The 20338-nt window shown below is 37.9% G+C and overlaps 1 long non-coding RNA gene across 1 annotated transcript; it reads right to left on the bottom strand.

The window, feature by feature from the left end:
• Positions 1-14626: 14626 nt before the first annotated feature.
• LOC125799409 (uncharacterized) lies at positions 14627-15880 on the bottom strand. Its single transcript, XR_007438305.1, has 2 exons — positions 15811-15880; positions 14627-15075 (listed from the first exon to the last, which is right to left on the bottom strand). It is a non-coding gene; the product is annotated as an uncharacterized LOC125799409 (long non-coding RNA).
• Between the last annotated feature and the right edge of the window lie 4458 nt (positions 15881-20338).

A 20338-nucleotide genomic window follows, 5' to 3' on the forward strand; every position in this document is an offset into this window, starting at 1 on the left:
CCTGCTATCCCTTTGGAGAGAGTATTGTTCAGCACACGCTGGCATACTCCTCCCGCATAAGTATCTTCCTCTATCCCTTTCCTCTCCCTCTCGAGTCTGCTGGAGATAGAGCTGTGTGCTCTCTCCTGTGTGTGTGTGTGTAGCAGCCACGAGGCGCGGATTGCTCACCTCTCTTTTCCCCCCCGCTGTTCCTCCCCTCTCTGGTGGAACAGCATATAATCCACAAACTCCTTAGTTAAGTTTCGTTTCCTTTGGAAGCTCTTTTGTTGTTCACCTCGTCTTATAAGAGGTAGCCGTTAGCTTCTGCGGCGAGTCTTGTTTACATTCTCCCCCTCTCTTTCACTCACGCTAGGCGTGACTTTGTTTTGCACCCGTTTTCGACCTCCGGCCCGTTTTCGTTGCTCCGCCCCTTTTGGCGGAGGCTCTTAAGGGCGATTAAAGCGGCCGCGTCCCAATCCACTCGCTGGTGTAGTGGTTAGGGCATTGGGCCGCGACTGCTACAGCCTGGGTTCGATCCCCGCGTGAAGCGGGGTTTAATAATAATTATATATACATAATATAATTATATAATATAATATAATATAATATAATAATTATATAATATTATTATATATCCTATTGATATATATATATGTCAATGTATATATATATATATATATATATATATATATATATATATATATATATATATATATATATATATGTATGTATATATATAGATATTGACAATTATATATTTATTATTATTATTTTCCTTTTTTTCTTGGGTTTACCTGCTTTGAGATCTACTGCTCTGCACTTGGATTCTACAACCTTCTGGGCTGGAGAGCTACTGCTCCCCAACCCATTACACTCTGCTGCTTTCATATTTCATTCTTTCATGAACACAGGGCACACTGATGAGTGTTCAAAGCAGCATAACTTTAGTATGAACTCTTTTCCTTTTTCTCTATATATTTTCTTTTCTTTATATATATTGCCGTCTTGAGTTGGACCTCTAGTGGTAAGTAATCGCATGGTAACAAGAGATTCCGGTGTAGGATTCTGCTTCCGCTTCCTAGCTCCGGAACAACTTCATAGATGGGAATATCTTTATTTACTTGATGTACAACTTTGTGAATTTGTTCCTCCCAATGATTTCGAAGTTTGCCTGTCCCACCTCGGGGTGTCATGTTTCTCACAAGAACACGATCGCCTTCTTACAACACAGAACTCCTGATTTTCTTATTGTAATTCCGGTTTCCTCTTTCGGCAGACTTCTTGGCGTTCTCTCTTGCAATCTCATATGCCTCCTGCATTCCAGATTTCCATTGCTTTACATATTCCTGAAGATCACTTGTTCCACTCTCTGGAGTTAGGCGGAACAAAAGATCAACTGGCAGTCTCGGAGGTCGTCCATAAAGAAGATAAAAGGGAGAAAACCCCAGTGACTTCACTGCGAGTGCAGTTGTAAGCATAAATGAGCTTGTTTAGGGAATCCTTCCAATTGGATTTTTCTCTCTCTGTCAGTGTCTTCAACATCTGGAGGAGAGTTCTATTAAAACGCTCCACCTGACCATTCCCTTGGGGGTGGTACGGTGTACTTCTAGAGCCAATAACACCACAGTTTTTCTTCAGCTGTGCGAAAAGTTGGTTTTCGAATTCACCTCCCTGGTCATGATGTATCCTCATGGGAAATCCGAACTTCAATGCATAGTCACCGAATATCTTGTCAGCTACAGTTTTAGCAGATATTGATGTTGTAGCATATGCCTGAACAAAACGTGTGAAATGGTCAATTACTACCAGGATATACTCGTATCCACCTGAGCTTCTGTCTACATGAAGAAAATCTATTGTGACGTAACAATGTTTGCGAGAGGAGCTCTAGTTTCTCGACTTGGTTTCTTCTGTGTCAAACACACACAAGAATAGGAAACATAGTGCTCAACATCCTTCTGCAGGTTAGGCCAGACCCATTCCATCATGCAATTCTCTCAGGACCATCTCTTTGTATTTCTCTGGTAAGATCAACTGTTTTCTTGTGGCTGTCTTTCGGTATAAAAGGCCATTTTCATCAAAGATCAATCGATCCCATTCACGGAGCAGACGTTTGCTTTTTGTACCCAGCTTTTCCAACTGGTGACCAGTAGGGCTAAAAGCATCATCTCTTTGGGCTTGGCATATTTCTTGGACTGACATTGGTTCTTGCCCCGTTTCATACTCCGTACACTGAGCAGATATAGCCATGGACCAGGCAGCATTTGGGACCTCTATGGACGTGGTTGCTGCTTGAACTGCATGAGGGGAGAGTTCTTCAGTACACTCTCTCATCATAGTCTCCACATCTACTGGCATCCGGGACAAGCTGTCTGCATCAGCGTTCTCTCGACCTGGGCAATACTTAATGACTAAATGAAAATCAGCTAGTTCCGCAACCCACCGGTGACCTGCTCCATTCAACTTGGCTGTTGACAACACGTAGGTAAGTGGATTGTTGTCTGTGTACACTGTGCAGAAGGATCCAATCAGATAATCACGAAATCTCTCACACACTGCCCACTTTTGAGCCAAAAATTCTAGCTTCCCTGAATGAAGATGGTAGTTTTTCTCTGATTCTGTGAGTGTCCGAGAAGCATACGCGATCACACAGAGTTTCCCTTCCTGTTCTTTGTACAATATGGCACCCAGGCCCTGATTGGAGGCATCAATGTGGAGGATAAATCCTAGAACAGGTGGCTGAGTTAGACAATCAATCAGTTTCTCCAGTACCTCTTGGTGTGCAGCTGTCCAGATGATAGACTGATGAGAGTGTGCTGCTTTTCTTTTCCCTTCTTGCCTTTTGGTCTTGCAACAATGTTTCCCTTCTCTCTTGACCTCAGGGGTGACTTTCAGAAGACTGTAGAGAGGCCCAGCAATGCGAGAAAAGTCAAGTCCATGATATACTGTCGGTAATACCCTAACAGGCCCATTATTGCTCGCAGTTCTCCCACTGTTTGAGGCTTTTTCTCCTTTAGAGCTCTTACTGCAATGGTATCAACTGGATCTATTTTGCTGCCCTCGGCTAACACAATACGTCCTAAATAACGGACCTCTTGTTTGAAGAGCTCACATTTGCTTGGCTTCAGCTTGATTCCATATTGTCTGAGTCGCTGCAACACTAACCTCAAATCGTGAACATGATCTGAAAAAGACTTGCTGAATACAAGGGTGTCGTTAAGATATGGGATACATATTTCATCTCTCAGCCCCTCCAGACATTCCTCCATGCACCGCTGAAAGGCAGCAGGTGCATTCATGAGACCAAATAGAATTCTGATCCACTCATATAGCCCCCAAGGGGTGACAAACGCAGTCATTGGCCGGCTTTCTCTGTCCATGAAACCTTGGTGGTAGGCCTTCCCCTGGTCTAATAAGGAGAACCATGAGTTACCTCCAAGGTCATCCATGATGTCTTGCACCCTAGGGATGGGCTGGCAGTCAGCAATGGTCTTCCTGTTCAGTTCTCTGTAGTCAATGCACAAGCGTAGTGTTCCATCTTTCTTTCGGACACAGACTACAGGAGATGCATAAGGGGAATTTGACTTAGTCACCCAGCCTTGTGCAATGAGGTCATGTAAATGGTCTTTCATCTCCTTATATAGTGACTTGGGCACACTCAATAGGCTTTTGCAACAGGTTCTGTGTCTTTTAGCGAAATGCTAAGTTGTAGTTTATCAACGCATCCAATGTCATTGTCTGATTTTGCAAATGAACTGGATTCAATTCTCAGCATCTTGCGCACCACTTCTGTTTCTGGCTCGTCAAGATGACTTAAGTTAACTGGTGGATCCCACTCATCACCAGTTATTTGGCCTTCTTCTACTCCTACATGGCTTACTGTGGTGCGAACTGGTGGACAACAACCTTCTAAAACAGTGGCTGTATAAACTGCTTGAATGGGTTGCACAGTTCCAACAACAATCGCTCCTGTCAGCATGATGTCATGATCGGTGGGGTTATGCACATCAACTGTGATGAATGGCTTTGCATTCTTTTTTAGTTCTACCAGCGTCTCTGAAAATTCAAGTCCATGAGGCCATTCTGGATTGATGCTTGGTTCAAACAGCAATGTAGTATCTTCCTGCAGTGGTTTTGCTTTTACATGACACTCAACCTGAAGAGATGTGCGTTTTGGTACACTGACTACTTCTTTTGTGGTCTTGACATTATACTCTGTCATTCGTTCAGCGCTCACCTGTTCCACCAAGGCTTGTACGTTGTGCATGTGGAGTCCTGGAAAAGCTGTAGAAGAGTGTCTTCTCCATCCAGAATCTGAGAAAGGGGTTTTAATCTGACATCTGGCAAATGTGCAGCTTTCCATTGCTCGTCCATTATTGTTACTTGGGATCCTGAATCCCACAGTGCTCTTACCATTTGATCCTGTATATAGCAGTCTACCAGGTATTTAGTGCCGATTAATGGGGCTGTTTTAACTTGTTTCTTTCTCTTCTGAACATTTGGGTGAGTGGTCATGCAAGAAGGTATTGCACATTGTTGCTTATGGACATCCCAGTGATTAGCTTGGCATGACTTGGAACAGTATAACACACTCTTTCACTGTGCACATTGTCTCAGCTTCACTGTTTGTCCCTTCCTTCCACAACTTACAAACATTTGGGGCATTGCCATGTGGTGGGCCACTCCCCACCCCGTGGAAGGGACCCTTCCTTGTTTAAAGTTGGATGTCTGAGTTGTCTTTGCCCCTTAGCCATGCAGCCAGCCATAAAATGTTCATCACTACCACATCTAAAACAGTGCATCTGCGGTTCTGTCGTGGTCGTGAGACAAAATACTGTGGAGGGTATGAGTGCTGCATGACTGCCCTTGAATGATGCTGACCATGTTCTTCTGGCCGTTCTGAACGAGCCGGTGTATAGTATGCTTGTGGTGAGTTTTGTTGTTTCTGACCTGACCCTCTGACTTGAGTTGGGCACAGCTGAAGAGGGTAATGGGGTTGTTGCATAGACTCCTTGATCTGGGACACCTCTGCCCTTAGCTCTTTCAGCACGGCCATTCCTAACTTTACTTCCTTCAGCTCAGAATGTACTTCTGGATGTACTTTACATGGTTTTGATTGGCTCAACTTCTCTTTGTTTTCCACAGGGGTCACCTCGGTGTGTGTAGAGTGTACAGCAACAGGTCCCTGTGATGCTATCGTCTTTCTTTTGGTTTGCCTTTCTGTTTCGTAGGCACATGCAGTGTTTAACTTCTCTAGCAGTAGCTCATCAGAAATATCCCACTGTTCTAGGTAGGGCGTGAGGTCACGTTAAATATTGCGCAGCTGCATGCCAGGAGCAATGGCTCTGATCACAGCATCTACAATCTCCATTTCAGGAAAACCTTTTTCTTAAACCATGTTCGATTTGGCGAGCTGAACTTGAAAATGTTAGTCGATCCTGTTGTCCTGGCTCTCCAATTTGACCTGATATTTTAAACTCCTTGGGCCAAAGAGAAAGTGCTGTAGTCTGGACAGTGTTTTGAGGTGACATACTAGTATTGGTGTTTCTTTGGAGCCCCTTGTTTTCACCCACCATCTCTGTTTGTTTCTGTATAGATGAGAGCTGAAACTACATTTCTTCAATCTGCTTAATGAGCTTGCTATGCTCTGGAGCCTGCCTATAATTTTGTCTTTCAGACTTAGCAGACTGGATATTCCTCTGTCTTCTAGCTCATCTCTGTGCAAGTGGTTATTAATTAATGTCACAAGGGACATTCTGCTCTTGCCTGCCACATGTTCAAAATTTGGTCCTGCAATGGCCAAAAAGTCACACAATTCCACCAAATTCTGTCTGGACAACTGACATAAGTCTCCTAATATCTCCAGCTGTAGTATCTCTGACTCTGAAGAATCCATTTTACTGGCTGCAGTTCACACAGCAATGAAATGTACTGGTAGCCCCTTGTAATAGAACAGTAGCTATGATCCTCGTGTTACCTAGTGTTAGCTCAGATGACCAGCCTTCTGTCTCCAAACTCTGAACTCCACTATGTCTTTCTTTCCTGTCTGCACACACGCTCCTAGGTAAGTTGAGGGGCAGAATGACGGCTGAGTTCAACAATCCTCCCTGGATTGCTGATCCCTGTCGCACTCATCCCAGCGGTGCCTCCAAAATGTTACGCCCCTGAGAGAGAGGATAGTAGAAAATACCAAATTTAATAAACACAGGACACACTGATGAGTGTTCAAAGCAGCATAACTTTAGTATGATGCAATCTCAGCATGTGCTCTCTGTTTCCCTCACTCAGTCCAAACTAGACACGCCTCTAGCACAGGCTCAACCAACTGGTGTACACATATATATATATATATATATATATATATATATACACATTTTTATTTGTATATACATTTTATTACATATAATAACTTATTTAATTGCAACTTTCTCTCACGGAAGAAAAAATAGTAAGCCTGGACCTTTCATACTGTTTCACAGTGCTTCTCAATTTAAAACACACAAAACGACTGTGTAAAATTAAACAAAACAGACAGTTCTTTAATGTGCTTTTAAAAGGGTATGGCTTTCCTGCATGTTCTCTAACAACACAGAGCAACAACACAACTCCTGCACAACTCCAAACACCACATTAAAGTGCTTTTTTCCAGTAGAATAATATACTGAACCACATATGTACTGGATAAGGCTACGTGTATTACAGAGTGTGGTAAACGCTAGTTAGTTCAGCTGCTGTTACTTTACCTACGTTTGAATCTTGTTTGGGTTTAACAGCAACGTATACATGGACTGGGAAACCTCCTTTTCAGCAACACGCTTTTTGAGAGTCTCGCACTGTCTGTGTCGTTTCACGTCGTTTTCACCTCCGTGTGAAACGGGAAAATGACTCAAGCAAATTTCACACAAAACTTTAGCAGACTCGCCTTGCACTGGTTTCACCCAGGGGTAGATAGTTTCCCAGTCTTTGTTGTAGCTGCATTTTTGCTTTTTAGCTGTGCGCGTCGCGCATACCTCCCTTTGCTCCATATCTCGTGCTGCACGCCGGTGCTGTTCTAACCTGATTTGCATTGGTTTATGTTGGTGGGCGTGCCCTTAACCCGTGTCCGTGTTCCCGTTTGATTGACATGATGAAACAGCCCGCCCCGCCCCCTGCTGACAGCCTTCACTGCTGTCCCCACACAGCCATTTAATAAATGCCAGATTACAAAACACGCATTTTAAAACTGATTGTCACTATTGCGGGACAGCATCTCAATTTGCGGGACGCGTGAAAAGTAATGAAATTGCGTGACTGTCCCGCACAAAGCGGGACATCTGGTCACCCTACACATGCCACATTCTAGCTGTTAAATGTACGCTAAACGTACATTATATAGGTTAATAAACATTTCTACTAACAGCAGCAATACTGCAAGTGTGCGAACCCTGCCCTTGCACAGGTGGACCAATTTTAGTTAAATTCCACAACAATAAGCTATTTGCTTGATTTTGTACACAGAAAAACACAGTATTGTGGTATTGTTTTGGTTGTAATTTAATTGAAAATAATAAAATCCTGCCCAGCTCACCGATCACATCTAAAGTTTTTGTTTTAATATATACAAACTTTACTCTATTTCGGGGTTAATATACTACTATTTCTGTCTTTTGTTATTCATGCATAATGATAAATGAAAAATAACCCTTTTTAACAAAAGTCTTTTTTTCAGGTTTTTGTCATGGAGATAAAACACCATATGTGGTCAGCTTGTGGTGCCAAAATCAAACCTTATGGTGAGAATTGACCTTTATACTGTAGGTCTTTATGTGCCTTCACTGCTGTACTGCAGATAAAGGAAGCTCAGTTCTATTCCATTCCATCCGTTCCAACAATTCACTTGCTTTAAAAAACGAAGTAGTTGAAGTAGTTCTGAGAATTTCTAGACAAAATGTTAAAATGTAAGTTATGAAATTGTTGTTGTGTCAGTTGTGTTACATCGGGATTAACACCCTTAAAATATTTATTCATGTGGTCACAATAAGAAACAAAACATTAATGAGCTGCTCCCTGAATGTATCTGATTTAATTTCGAACTTGTCATCATTATAATTTGATTGTTTTATTCTCATATAAAGAATAACTAATAAAAAAATAAGCAGCTAACTCATTGATGTTTAATACTTAAATTACTTGGTGCATTGGGACTTACTTTTTACATGCAACTTAGTGGCTTGGCTAGGATTTGGTTTTCCATTAACTGCTATGAAATTAAGTATATTACTATTTCTACACTGGTCTAGAGTGATTACCTATGCCTTACCACAAGTTTCTAAATACATGACTGCCATATCATGCAAGTGATAAGGAGAAGGTAAACCTACAAACTTAAAAATACTGAATAATATTTTATAAAACGTATAGTAATGCATCACATTCAGGTTAAGAAGACTACAGTGACTAAACTATATGGCATGCATTATATATCCTATCTCAATGTCACATAACTAGGGAGAGAGAGAAAGAGGAAGTTTCTACGACTGAGACTGAAAAATAGGAACGTAACTATGGAGTTAAATCAGTGTCACCAGAACCTGACACAAAAAACATGATTCTTGAAAATAAAGGGTGTGTAATCTGGTGTTTTTGAAAAAATTACCTTCAAATATTCAGGTATTGAAATTTCAGTTTACAACAGTTTTAAAATTATGGAAAGCCAGCTAAATAAAATAATGCAGGTACAAAAAAAATGTAGCAAAAAAATACTCAAGGATTAAAAATTCAGGTAAAAAAAAATCAGGGAAACATCTGGGGTACACAGAACAAGCTGGCCAATCACAAAACAGCTCTGAAGCCTGTGGGAGCAGCATCTTTTTTTCACCTGTGAATAAGCTCTGTGGAAGCTGACGGTTGAAATGGTGGCTTGTTCATGAATGGAAGTGGCTCAGAGCGCGAAATTACGTTAGGTGAGGTGAGGTGAGGTTAGGTTAAGTTAGGTTAGGCAGTGGCGGACTTAGCAATTTGGGGGCTCAAGGCGAATTTAGCTAGGGGGCCCATCAACATTAATATGCAAGAAATAGGGTTGTGCCGATGGACGATATCATCGTCCATCCTCATTTATGACCCAACATTGCGATGGATGGTAACCATCGCGATGCCACGCCCACTGTTTTGTTTTTCCAGAAACATGCACTGACCTTCTTTAGGTCTCCTTCACCTAAAACTTTAGCAGGGATTGTACGGAAAAAGATCAAATCAGGTATATAACTTAAATGAATTAGAGTCAGGGATGAAAAAATACCCTACTGCTACAAATATGCCTAATTGGCATATGATTCTATTATTTATTATTATTTATTATTATTCTATTATTATTATTCTATTATTATTTATATCTAGGTTACAGCTTGTCTTCGTCTTAGTTTTTCTACATGTCTGTATTAATTTTAAACATTTCATGTCATTCATGCTGGTTGTGCCAGGAAACTTGCTCATTGTCAGCCAGTGTTGGGCACGGTACTTTGAAAATAAATTATGTAAATTCTATTATTAATAGAAAAATAACAAACGAAAATAAACCCAAAATGTTGACAAAAATATAATCTAACGAATTTCAAAACATAGAAACGAAAAACTTTAAAATGGTATTAATATAATATAATATAACAACTGGATCAAACAGTCATAAGGAACGCGCGCGTCAGTCAAAAGGAAAGGCGTGCGGCATTGCGATAAATAAGGTACTATCAAGTGAATTAAAATATATAGTATTAAAAGGTATTAAATTCACATGTTTATTGAAATTTAATCAAGAGAAATCAGGCAAAATGCGCCGCGCTGCTCTCTCTCTCCTCCTCCCTCCCTCCCTCCCTCCCGCAGCACGGAGCTAAATTCAGCCGAGGCTAAAAATAATATATCAAACTAAAATTAAGATGAGTGAGGACCTGTAAAGTAATAAAATGTTGTCAAATATAAAGGATAGGTTGAGGTATTGGTGAGCTGTTTCAATTATTTGAAACTGAAACTAACTGAAACTGATATTATGCTGTGCACTATTATATAGCTTTTGATTGTGTTTTAAATTAGTTTTTATTTTATATTAATTAAATATTTTTAGTATTTTATTGATAAAAAAAGCTTATCAGTTTTGGAAGAGCACCTGTTTTCAGTTTAGCCTCTTCCTTCTTTTTTTCTTTTTGTAGCAAGTGGCGCTTCATGGCTTGGCTCACAACCCACTTGTGCACTTAATTTCACCTTAATTCCTGCGTTGCGGTTCAGGGCATGGCCACATGGCATGAATGGAATATTCCATTTTGAAAGAGAGGGGGTGTGGACTGAACTGTATTTCTTTGTAATTTATTGTGTTGTCTTTGTTTCCATTTTAAACATACAAGAATCACCATTTCTGAATGCACTATCTGTGAATTACTGTCCAAAGGGCCCCAATTACCAGCTGTAGGCCTATGGGAAGTTTGCAGCTAGTCAGGGGGCCCCTACAGTGGGCTGCAGTGGGAGGGGCCCAAAGCAGTTGCCTAGCAATCACCAAAACTAGGGGAAATGTGCTGTTTGAAAATGTGTTAGATGTGTTGGATTGTCACTTCAGAACCTTATGACTGTTTTTTACATGTGTTTAAAAGTGTATGTATATATGTGTATGTAGCCACTCTATTTACATGCACTTCAATGTGTGATCCTCTTTCTAAGCACTATTTTTGTATGAGATACCACATGTAGAATGTTTCTTCTCTTTTCTATAAGGTGAATGTTTAATTTTATGACCTTATTTTTCCACCAGCGCATTTTCTGTGATGTTTTTGTAAACTTCTAGAAACGTCCTACACTTCATAGAATAAACATGTTTTCTAAAAAGTGTTACAGGTTTTATACTTTCACATGTTCACATAAATATTTCCTCATGTAGTAACTCGTTCCATTTAAACTAGTTATCTTAAGTCAAGAAAACTGAGTTTTACCCCGTATGTCACAGCTGTAGGGAATGTAACACAATTATCAAGATCTTCTGCATAACAACAGGCTTTACTTATATTAACAAGTAAAAAAAAGCTTATTTTAGAGCATGTCAAAACACTCAAGTAGCCAAAGACTAATTGTTTGCAAAATGTATTACATTCTAAAACAAAGTAATCAAAATACAAAAAGAATTAAAGTAAATATACTCATTCTTTTCAGGACAGTTTCTATCTGTTTTTATGTGCTGTGATTGATAATGACAAAGATAGAAATAATAATGTGGTCTAAACATAGAACATTGCAGTTTGAAAAGAGGACCATTAAACAAGGTTGGTTGAAGGGTTCACACATTTATTTACATAAAATAGAAGTATAATGTATCACATTTGGCTTAAACGTCCTAATACCCAAAATGTCAGTGTATAAATATATAAAAAAGTAAGTAATTGTATAAATGTATTAATTATCTAATTTCAGGTAGTTGGTTGTACTAGTCTCTCAGTTAGTGAAATGGGGATCTCATCACGGATCTCAGTTTAATTAATTGTGAGATTCCTGGAACCAACTACCTGGACATGAATTAGTTCAGTCACTTTATAGGAGGTCTATATTTATGCAATTTATTCTTTACATAATGGAACTCCTCTTCTTTTCGGAATGATCAAGTAATATTTGAAATAACGAATGAAATAAAAAATGAAATACAGTGGTATGAAAACTTTTGAGCACCCCTGATATTTTTCAAGATTTTCCTTTATAAATCATTGGTTGTTGGGATCAGACGAACACCGTTTCAGAAGTGAAATTAAGTTCATAATGTGTAATTATTCTTTAAACAAAATTAGGCAGGTGCATAAATTTGGGCACCCAAATAGTGGAACCGTTTGTCTGGATTGACTGACAAAAGCCTGAGCCGGGTACAGCCCTAATATGTTTAAAATACTATTCTAAATGCTCAAACTGAAAAAAAAAGAAAACACACATTTGAAGAACATATTGTTTAACACGAAAATAGAAACGGAAATTGAGTCAGAATATTGGTTTTCTCCTTTGGGTCTACAAAACGAACATACGGCTCATTACTTTGATTGTGAAATATGGGCGGGCTTTAATCACGCCTCCTACCACATTGGTTAGTCTGAGAGATCACGTTTTCGCTGCAGCTACTTTCAGATATAATAAAAGTCCCAAATTGTCAGATGTCAGTAATTATGACCGCAGGAATATTATCAGTGTCTAGATTTGCGTGCAAAGACTTTCTCCAGTCTGACTGAATTAATTCCGATTACAGAATCTGACTAAAGTGTTTGTACACGCTACTCTGAGGAAAAACTACATTTATATGTAACAGGAATGTACGCTGTAAAAGTAATAGAGCCCAAAATGATACAGGTGTAAAGTACTATTGACTTTTCTCTGTACCTGGATATTTTGTTTGAATTTATTATACTATTACATTCATACATTTTTAAATGTAATATGGTAAAACGATTGTTCATCTTCTGTATGTCATGGTGTGCACACACTCTAAAAAACAGAGGTATGATATGAGTACTTTTTTGTACACTCTTCATAATTGTACCCTCAATGGTATAATATTGTTCTTTACAGGGTCAGATTTGTTCCCTCTGAAGTACAAAGTAATTTCTAACAGCAATAAGTACAGATTTGTACCATTTAAGCAGACAAAAGGTACATTCAGTATTCTGTATCACTGTACTAACAAACAATATATATTTTAATTGCACATTTTTTATTTGAAAGCCAGACTATTTTGGATCATCAAGTTTTTGATCCATATTTAGTTGATGTTTATAATGTTTATAATCTTTACTGGCACAAAAACCATGGGTACAAAAAAGGACTTTCACTGACAGGTACAGAACATGGACCAACTAGATTAAACCAACCGAACAATTACCAACTAGATTAAAGATCTACAGGAATGTCTGCACTTGTTTTTTTTTTTTTTTTATGAAATAAGTACTGCTCATCATCGTTTCTTCCATTATCTATTATTATTTTCACACAGGGGGCCAAGAACCTTAATCCAGTGCCTTACACTGCAGAGTTAATGCCAGTTAAGAATAACCTGTATGGAAGTAAAACAGTGTCAACAGATTTTGAATTTTAAAAGCACTTGAATATTTAGCACTGAATTATTTTACATTGAATTATTGCATGTGATTTTTTTTGCCTCTGAATTAAACACTTTAATGTTTCAGTATATCATTTTCACTTATTTTACTTGAATGTAAAAAAATTCAAAAGCAAAAATTCAAGTTTTAAAAATTCAATTAAAATAAATTCAGGTTGCTCAAATTCGACCTGTCAAATTCGACTGCTAAAATACAACGCTCAAAATTCGCTGTAAAAATCCGGGACACACAGGATGAGCAATCGATTCAGTCTTCAATCGAGCCAACAACCAGCCAATCACATCACGCTCCGAAGATCACGTGACAGGTAGCGCCTCAGTACAGCAGAGCCGCTCAACGCAGCTCCCTCCGCTGCTGCTCTCGAGAGGGTGAGTGTAAAACAGCTGAAAACAGGGCATTTACCTCACCACTGTGGCCATGTAATATCACTTAAACGGTGTAGAAATCATCACTTTAACCAGGGTTTGCTCTGTGGTTTGTAAACATATTAAATTAAGATAGATATCCAGATATACCTTGTTAAACTAACTAACTAAATAAATAAAGCTCCTCTGTTCATTTCAGAAAGCGCTTCAAACACGAACACTAGATCACTTATTTATAAATACAGCCAGACTGTGTGGAAGATAATTACTACTGTAGAATCTGAGATAGTAACTTAGTTAGCTACCTATCTAGCTAGTTAGCTGTGGGACTGTGCGATTATAGATAAGATACTACCTAGTTAGCGGTTTGTTTAGCAATACCTTATTTACACTTTGCTGCAAAGTATGTTGCTTAGTGTAATGGCCACTGTCTAAATAAATATATTGAGCTATATTACACTTACTGTACCCCTCTCAGGCCGGTCCTCTCATTAAATAAAGGTTCATTAGATTAAATTAAGATTTATTAGAATTGCTTTTTGTCTCTTTACTAACTAATTTAACAGAGATAAATTAAGATATGACCAGTATTTATTTTATGATATTGATTTTAATGTTTATATTTAATATATATTTTATAAATTTGTTAACAATTCAACTCAGGCTTTAACTGAGGATATCAACAGTAAATAATAGTCCTAAAATGCTTGTGTAATTAAGATACAGCATGATTAGTCCTGTTTACTAGTGCATCTCAATAGTGAAAAATATATATTTGTGTTTAATATCGTTCAGTAAACGGTCACATTTAACTTTTTTTATTTTAAGTTTAAACTACATATTCTAGTAAATTGGGTTAAGGTTAGGACAGTAATTCTGGTTTAATGAACTTTTAGCCAGGTAAAAATGATTTGGAATATGTCACTTTACATGTAGTGTAATGTATACTTTCTGTTAAATTATGATACTCATGATCTTCAGATTTTCTGAGATGCATTAGTAATTGGTTTGTGCCAAAACCAATGCAATAATAATTGCAAAAATGTTTTATATAAATATAAATGAAGTAAATACTGAATCCAAACAACACCAAGTTTAACACAGTCATACTTCTTGTCTTCATTTTCTTAAACAGGATATTTTCTCGCAGAAAAAGAAAGGATAATAAAAGGTAGGTAATGTTCTTAAAATGTTTAATTATATTCATGTATCAAATGCAGTAATTGTTCAAGTTTCTTTTGTATTCCACAGGTTTCCTTTCTCCAAACTTTTAAAGAACAAATAAAGAAATCCAATTTCATGCAGACTGTGCTGTGTTTATTTGATTTATTTACATGTGCCATGTTATGTTTTTCTTTAGTTGTTTACATGTGTTCTGTATTTTTTTGTATGTTTTAGGCAGCCTCCCTATATTCTGGCACATCATATTATGTTCATCTTGTTTGTATAAATAATAAAAGCTGTTGCAAATAATGTGGTTCCTATTCATAATCCAAATAATTCTGCATAAAATCTTCAAGTGGTGACTTCAGAATATGGACAGATCTTTGTATTCTTTGACTTCGTTCTTTTCGTGGTGAACTCTTCATAGCTGCAAGCTGAAACTTCTCCATCTTCTTTTCAACCTTAAATAAAAACATCAGATTCACTTTTAGCGACAGCATTTACAAAATGTGATAATTATTATTAACATAAAACATTTAATAAATATTACTAATAATACTCTCTCATGGGTTGCAATATTTGATTCTCATTTATTAACATGACCTAAATATAAATAAAAATGTATAAAAGACATCACTAATAAATATTGCACTGATTACTAATTAGATAATGCCCACACATACATCTAGACCTAGTTACCAGCCTGAGAGGTATATAGTAACTGTAATAAATCTCCTTTATTTAATGAGAGGACCGGCCTGAGAGGGGTACAGTAAGTAAACATACTTTGCAGCAAAGTGTAAATAAGGTATTGCTAAACAAACCGCTAACTAGGTAGTATCGTGTCTATAATCGCACAGTCCCACAGCTAACTAGCAAGATAGGTAGCTATAATTTACTTTATAAGTTACTATCTCGGATTCTACAGTAGTAATTATCTTCCACACAGTCTGGCTGTATTTATAAATAAGTGATCTAGTGTTTGTGTTTGAAGCTCTTTCTGAAATGAACAGAGGAGCTTTATTTATTTAGTTAGTTAGTTTAACAAGGTATATCTGGATATCTATCTTAATTTAATATGTTTACAAACCACAGAGCAAACCCTGGTTAAAGTGATGATTTCTACACCGTTTAAGTGATATTACATGGCCACAGTGGTGAGGTAAATGCCCTGTTTTCAGCTGTTTTACACTCACCTACTCGAGAGGAGCAGCGGAGGGGGCTGCGAGCTGCGTTGAGGCTCTGAGCCATGAGGCACTACCTGTCACGTGATCTTCGGAGCGTGATGTGATTGGCTGGTTGTTGGCTCGATTGAAGACTGAATCGATTGCTCATCCTGTGTGTCCCGGATGTTTACAGCGAATTTTGGGCGTTGTATTTTAGCAGTCGAATTTGACAGGTCGAATTTGAGCAACCTGAATTTATTTTAATTGAATTTTTAAAACTTGAATTTTTGCTTTTGAATTTTTTTTACATTAAAATAAAATAAGTGAAAATGATATACTGAAAAATTAAAGTGTTTAATTCAGAAGCAAAAAAAATCACATGCAATAATTCAATGTAAAATAATTCAGTGCTAAATATTCAAGTGCTTTTAAAATTCAAAATCTGTTGACACTGTTTTACTTCCATATCCATACCTGCTCATAAATCAGGATGTGTACAGGTAATTGACAGTGTTCTGTTCAGTTTAAAGACCCTGCCTGAAAAGGCTCCCTGTTCTACTGAAAGTGTCTGCTCTCAAGTACCTTTTTTAAATTAGGGATGCCATTTCATTCCTTATAATATTTTACCCTGGACAGTATAGTTTTGAAACACTAACATCCATACATTTTGTATAATAGCCTTAAGATATAATTTTAGAGAATTAACTAATTATTTACTTTGTATGTGTTTTTATTGTGTTTATTGTAATGCTTTCTTTTGAAACATTTTTTGCTGTCTTGCAGAAATTCTGTTTGACCACATGGCATTTGGACAAAATCAGGGTGGACCATGGTAGAGAGTTTTTCTTGACTCTCTTTTTGCTGGAGAAATTGGCAGGCCTTCAGGTTAATACATAAAGACAGGCCTACAATCAATCACAATCGACACAGGTAAGTTTGTCATGATTTTTGTTTCATTAACATAGTTCCAAATAGGCTGTTTATATATAAAAAATAGTTTTTGAATTGAATTTAAACCTGGCTCAAATTTTTAATACATTTAAGAAGTTTGAAATTATATGCACTCAATCTCGTGCCAATAACGCTGGAATTTATGCTGTTCTTAGGTAAACTGCCAAACATATATATATATATATATATATATATATATATATATATATATATATATATATATATATATATATGTTTATATATGTTTATTCAAGCCCTGTGAAATTCTACATGTTGTAGAATAAACTGCAGTGTTTCCCTATAACATAGGAGCATTGATGCCAACTAGGATAGCCACCGTCCTGTGGTATATGTCCTTCTTATGACCCAACTACTATGTCTGTATACACCATAGACTGTGCATAGCTGGACAGAGCATCTTCTCTCAAAAGTGAAACCACCACAGGTCGGCCGCCCCCTGCTGTTCGGTTGCAGAAAGCTGTGTAACTACACCCATCCTCATAGATTTCAACGGCAAAGCAGACAACTTTTAATCACGTTTTTTTCTAATATACTGTAATTCTACCTCCTTTATTTAAATGCAACAGCTAGTGTAATCTCTGCTTATATTGTTAATTGTAATATCCCCACAGAGTTCGTTTTTTTAAAACGTTATTCAGCTCTATTCAAAAAGGTGTGGTTATTGTAAAAGGGCTGAGTTTCGCCTATCCAGGGTGGGACTAATGACTGTATGGGTGGGACCATAGACTGTGTGAGCTCTGTGGAGGCAGCCCTCAGGGGCGGGGTTATTCAAATGAGTAGGCTGTCTCTCCACAGTCTTTCTCCCTCCTCTGGTCTCTACTGCGCAGACTCAGGTTTCAGGATCGCCAACATGGCGGAAGATTTTGGCTTCATTTTCATTGAATGAATGGGAACGGCGACTCTGCGGCCATCTTTTTTTACAGTCTCTGGTATACACTAACTACAAAGACCCACAGTTAACCACCTTACACAAGAACATTGAACATTCAATATAACATACGGTAAATAAACCTAATATACATAAATAAATGTATACAATGGCTTAGTGTGGAATAGTAAAATGCTTATTTTTTTATTTTAAACTCTCCCCTTTTTTTTGTAAAATGCTCTAAAATATTTTAATTGAAAATCATTTTCATATGCTAATTCCCATTTTAGGCAAAGGCATTCCTAATCTGTTGCCTCAAGGGGGATGCCCTGAAAAGATTTCTCCAGATCTTCTACCAGGTGCAACAGAAGCTGCAAACCAGTATGACCAAGAAGTGGGAATCTCTTTGACAAGACTTTCAACCTCTGGAAGAAATCCATTTCATTGTCCAGAGAATCAGGAAGCAGCGGAAAGAGAGTTTTCACTGCAGTGCCATGACATTGCCTTGTTGTTTGAAAATGCCGTAAATTACCAGCCTGTACAGTTTCAAAATGGTATAAAGCTTCTTGCTGACATAGTCAGAAAATATGTCTAGAAGTAATCTCTCCTACAAAAAAATCATTCCCATCTTTGTTGTCCCTTGCCGTCTTAATCTCAGCCCCTTTTTTGGTACAGCATTGGCAAAAATGAATTAATGTTAATCATGTGATGATTTCATGTAAGCCTCATTCTGCACAGCACAGCATTCTGAATGAAGTTACCAATGTAAGAAAACAAATATAGTCCCATATTTATGGCAAAATATGTTTTCCTAAAATGACACTAACGATACAAATAACAGTAATACAGTACTAGAAATGATATCAGATATACAGATCTATGAATCCATTATGACTAATATACTCTAAATGTAATTATTACTAGTCATATAAACATTGATTAACATGGATTTACATCTTCTTTGTAATCATATTTTACTTGTAAAAACGACATTAGAAATATATGTCAAAATTAATTGACAAATGTGGACCTGCATTTTTCATTAATAAGAATTGTACTGTAGACAACTTTTTATTATGATTCCCACAATGGGAAGGAACCATTTCTGGCAATGCTACATTTATTTATTGATTTATTATGCTATTCATTTATTATTACTACCTAAACATTACAGACCGAGTTCACCCCTCCGCGGCAGCAGTATTCTGTGATGGCTGTGGTATTTGTTTCGTTTTTTTTTTCAGCAAAATGCACTGATTCCCATTTCATAATGGCTTTAAATTGCTCTCCTAATTCAGAGGATGCTGAGTTCAAATTACATCACCCCCCAATGCTGTGTAAATAATGTAAACAAAAATATAAAATAATGATTTCCAGATCTCATAAACCCATATTTTAGTTACTATAGAACACACATTAAATGCTGAAAGAGAGACATTTCACTATTTCATGGAAAACATTTCATGAACTACTTTAGAACTTGATGGTAGTAACTCTTTTCATAAATTGGGACTGGGCAACAAAAAGTCTGAAAACTTTGCCTCTCTGATAAGCGGTTTTCTTAAGGCCACACAGCTGTTTAGTTGCAATCCCTTGTGTTCCCTTCACTGCATTGTGCGAGTGAAAAAGCTCATACTTTCACTATTAAACATGTCCCTGAGTTCTAGTGTTGTTTTTCTACAATTTGATTTCACCAAATGTTGATCGCTGATCACCATCATTGAAGTGACCACATTTCTTCCTCGAAGATGATGTTCACCACTGTCTTTCTGGCCTGGCCTTGTCTCATGTCTCTGTGTTTTTTCCCCACGTGACCTGTGCTCCTCTGTGTCTCTTGTCAGTAGTTTTCCACCATGTGTCTCATTTGTAGCCCCGCCCCTTCCCCAGGTGTTTCCAATTATAGTGTGTTTCCTGTTTCCTTATATAGATCCCCTGTGCCACTTGTCCCTTGTAGGTCTTTGCACCTTCCCCTGTTGTTTCGTCTCTCTCTGTACTTCAAGTCAAGAGGCTTTTATTGTCATTACATCTGAGTACAGGTACACAGTGTAATGAAATTACGTTCCTCCGGAACCATGGTGCAACATGGGACAGCAAGCAATAGACAACATAAAGTGCAGGAGTGATGACAGTGCAACGTAAAATTATAAAATTATAAAATTATAACACTAAATAACAATAAATACAATAAATACAAAAGACGAGACAATTTAAAGACAGGACAGTGCAGTACCGATACGGTATAATAAAGTGTTTAGTGAGGATAAGGTGCAGAGATGTGTAACATACTGTAACATATAGAACATATATAATCACAGCAGTTACTATCCGCTGTAGGGTCTTGCGGTCTGAGGTGTTGCAGTTCCCAAACCAGACGGTAATGCAGGTGCTCAGGATGCTTTCTACAGTCCCTCTGTAGAACATGGTGAGGATGGGAGGTGGGACATGTGCTTTCCTCAGTCTCCGCAGGAAGTAGAGGCGCTGCTGGGCTTTCTTGGTTATGGAGCTGGTGTTGAGGGACCAGATGAGGTTCTCTGCAATGTGAACACCGAGAAACTTGGTGTTTTCCACAATTTCCACAGCAGAGCCATAGATGTTCAGCGGGTGGTGGACACCTGGAGCTCTCCTGAAGTCAACAACCATCTCCTTGGTTTTATCCACGTTTAGAGATAGGTTGTTGGTTCTGCACCGGTCCGTCAGCCACTGCACCTCCTCTCTGTA

The sequence above is a fragment of the Astyanax mexicanus genome, chromosome 3 (genome assembly GCF_023375975.1).
Source record: "Astyanax mexicanus isolate ESR-SI-001 chromosome 3, AstMex3_surface, whole genome shotgun sequence".
Lineage (NCBI taxonomy): Eukaryota > Metazoa > Chordata > Actinopteri > Characiformes > Acestrorhamphidae > Astyanax > Astyanax mexicanus.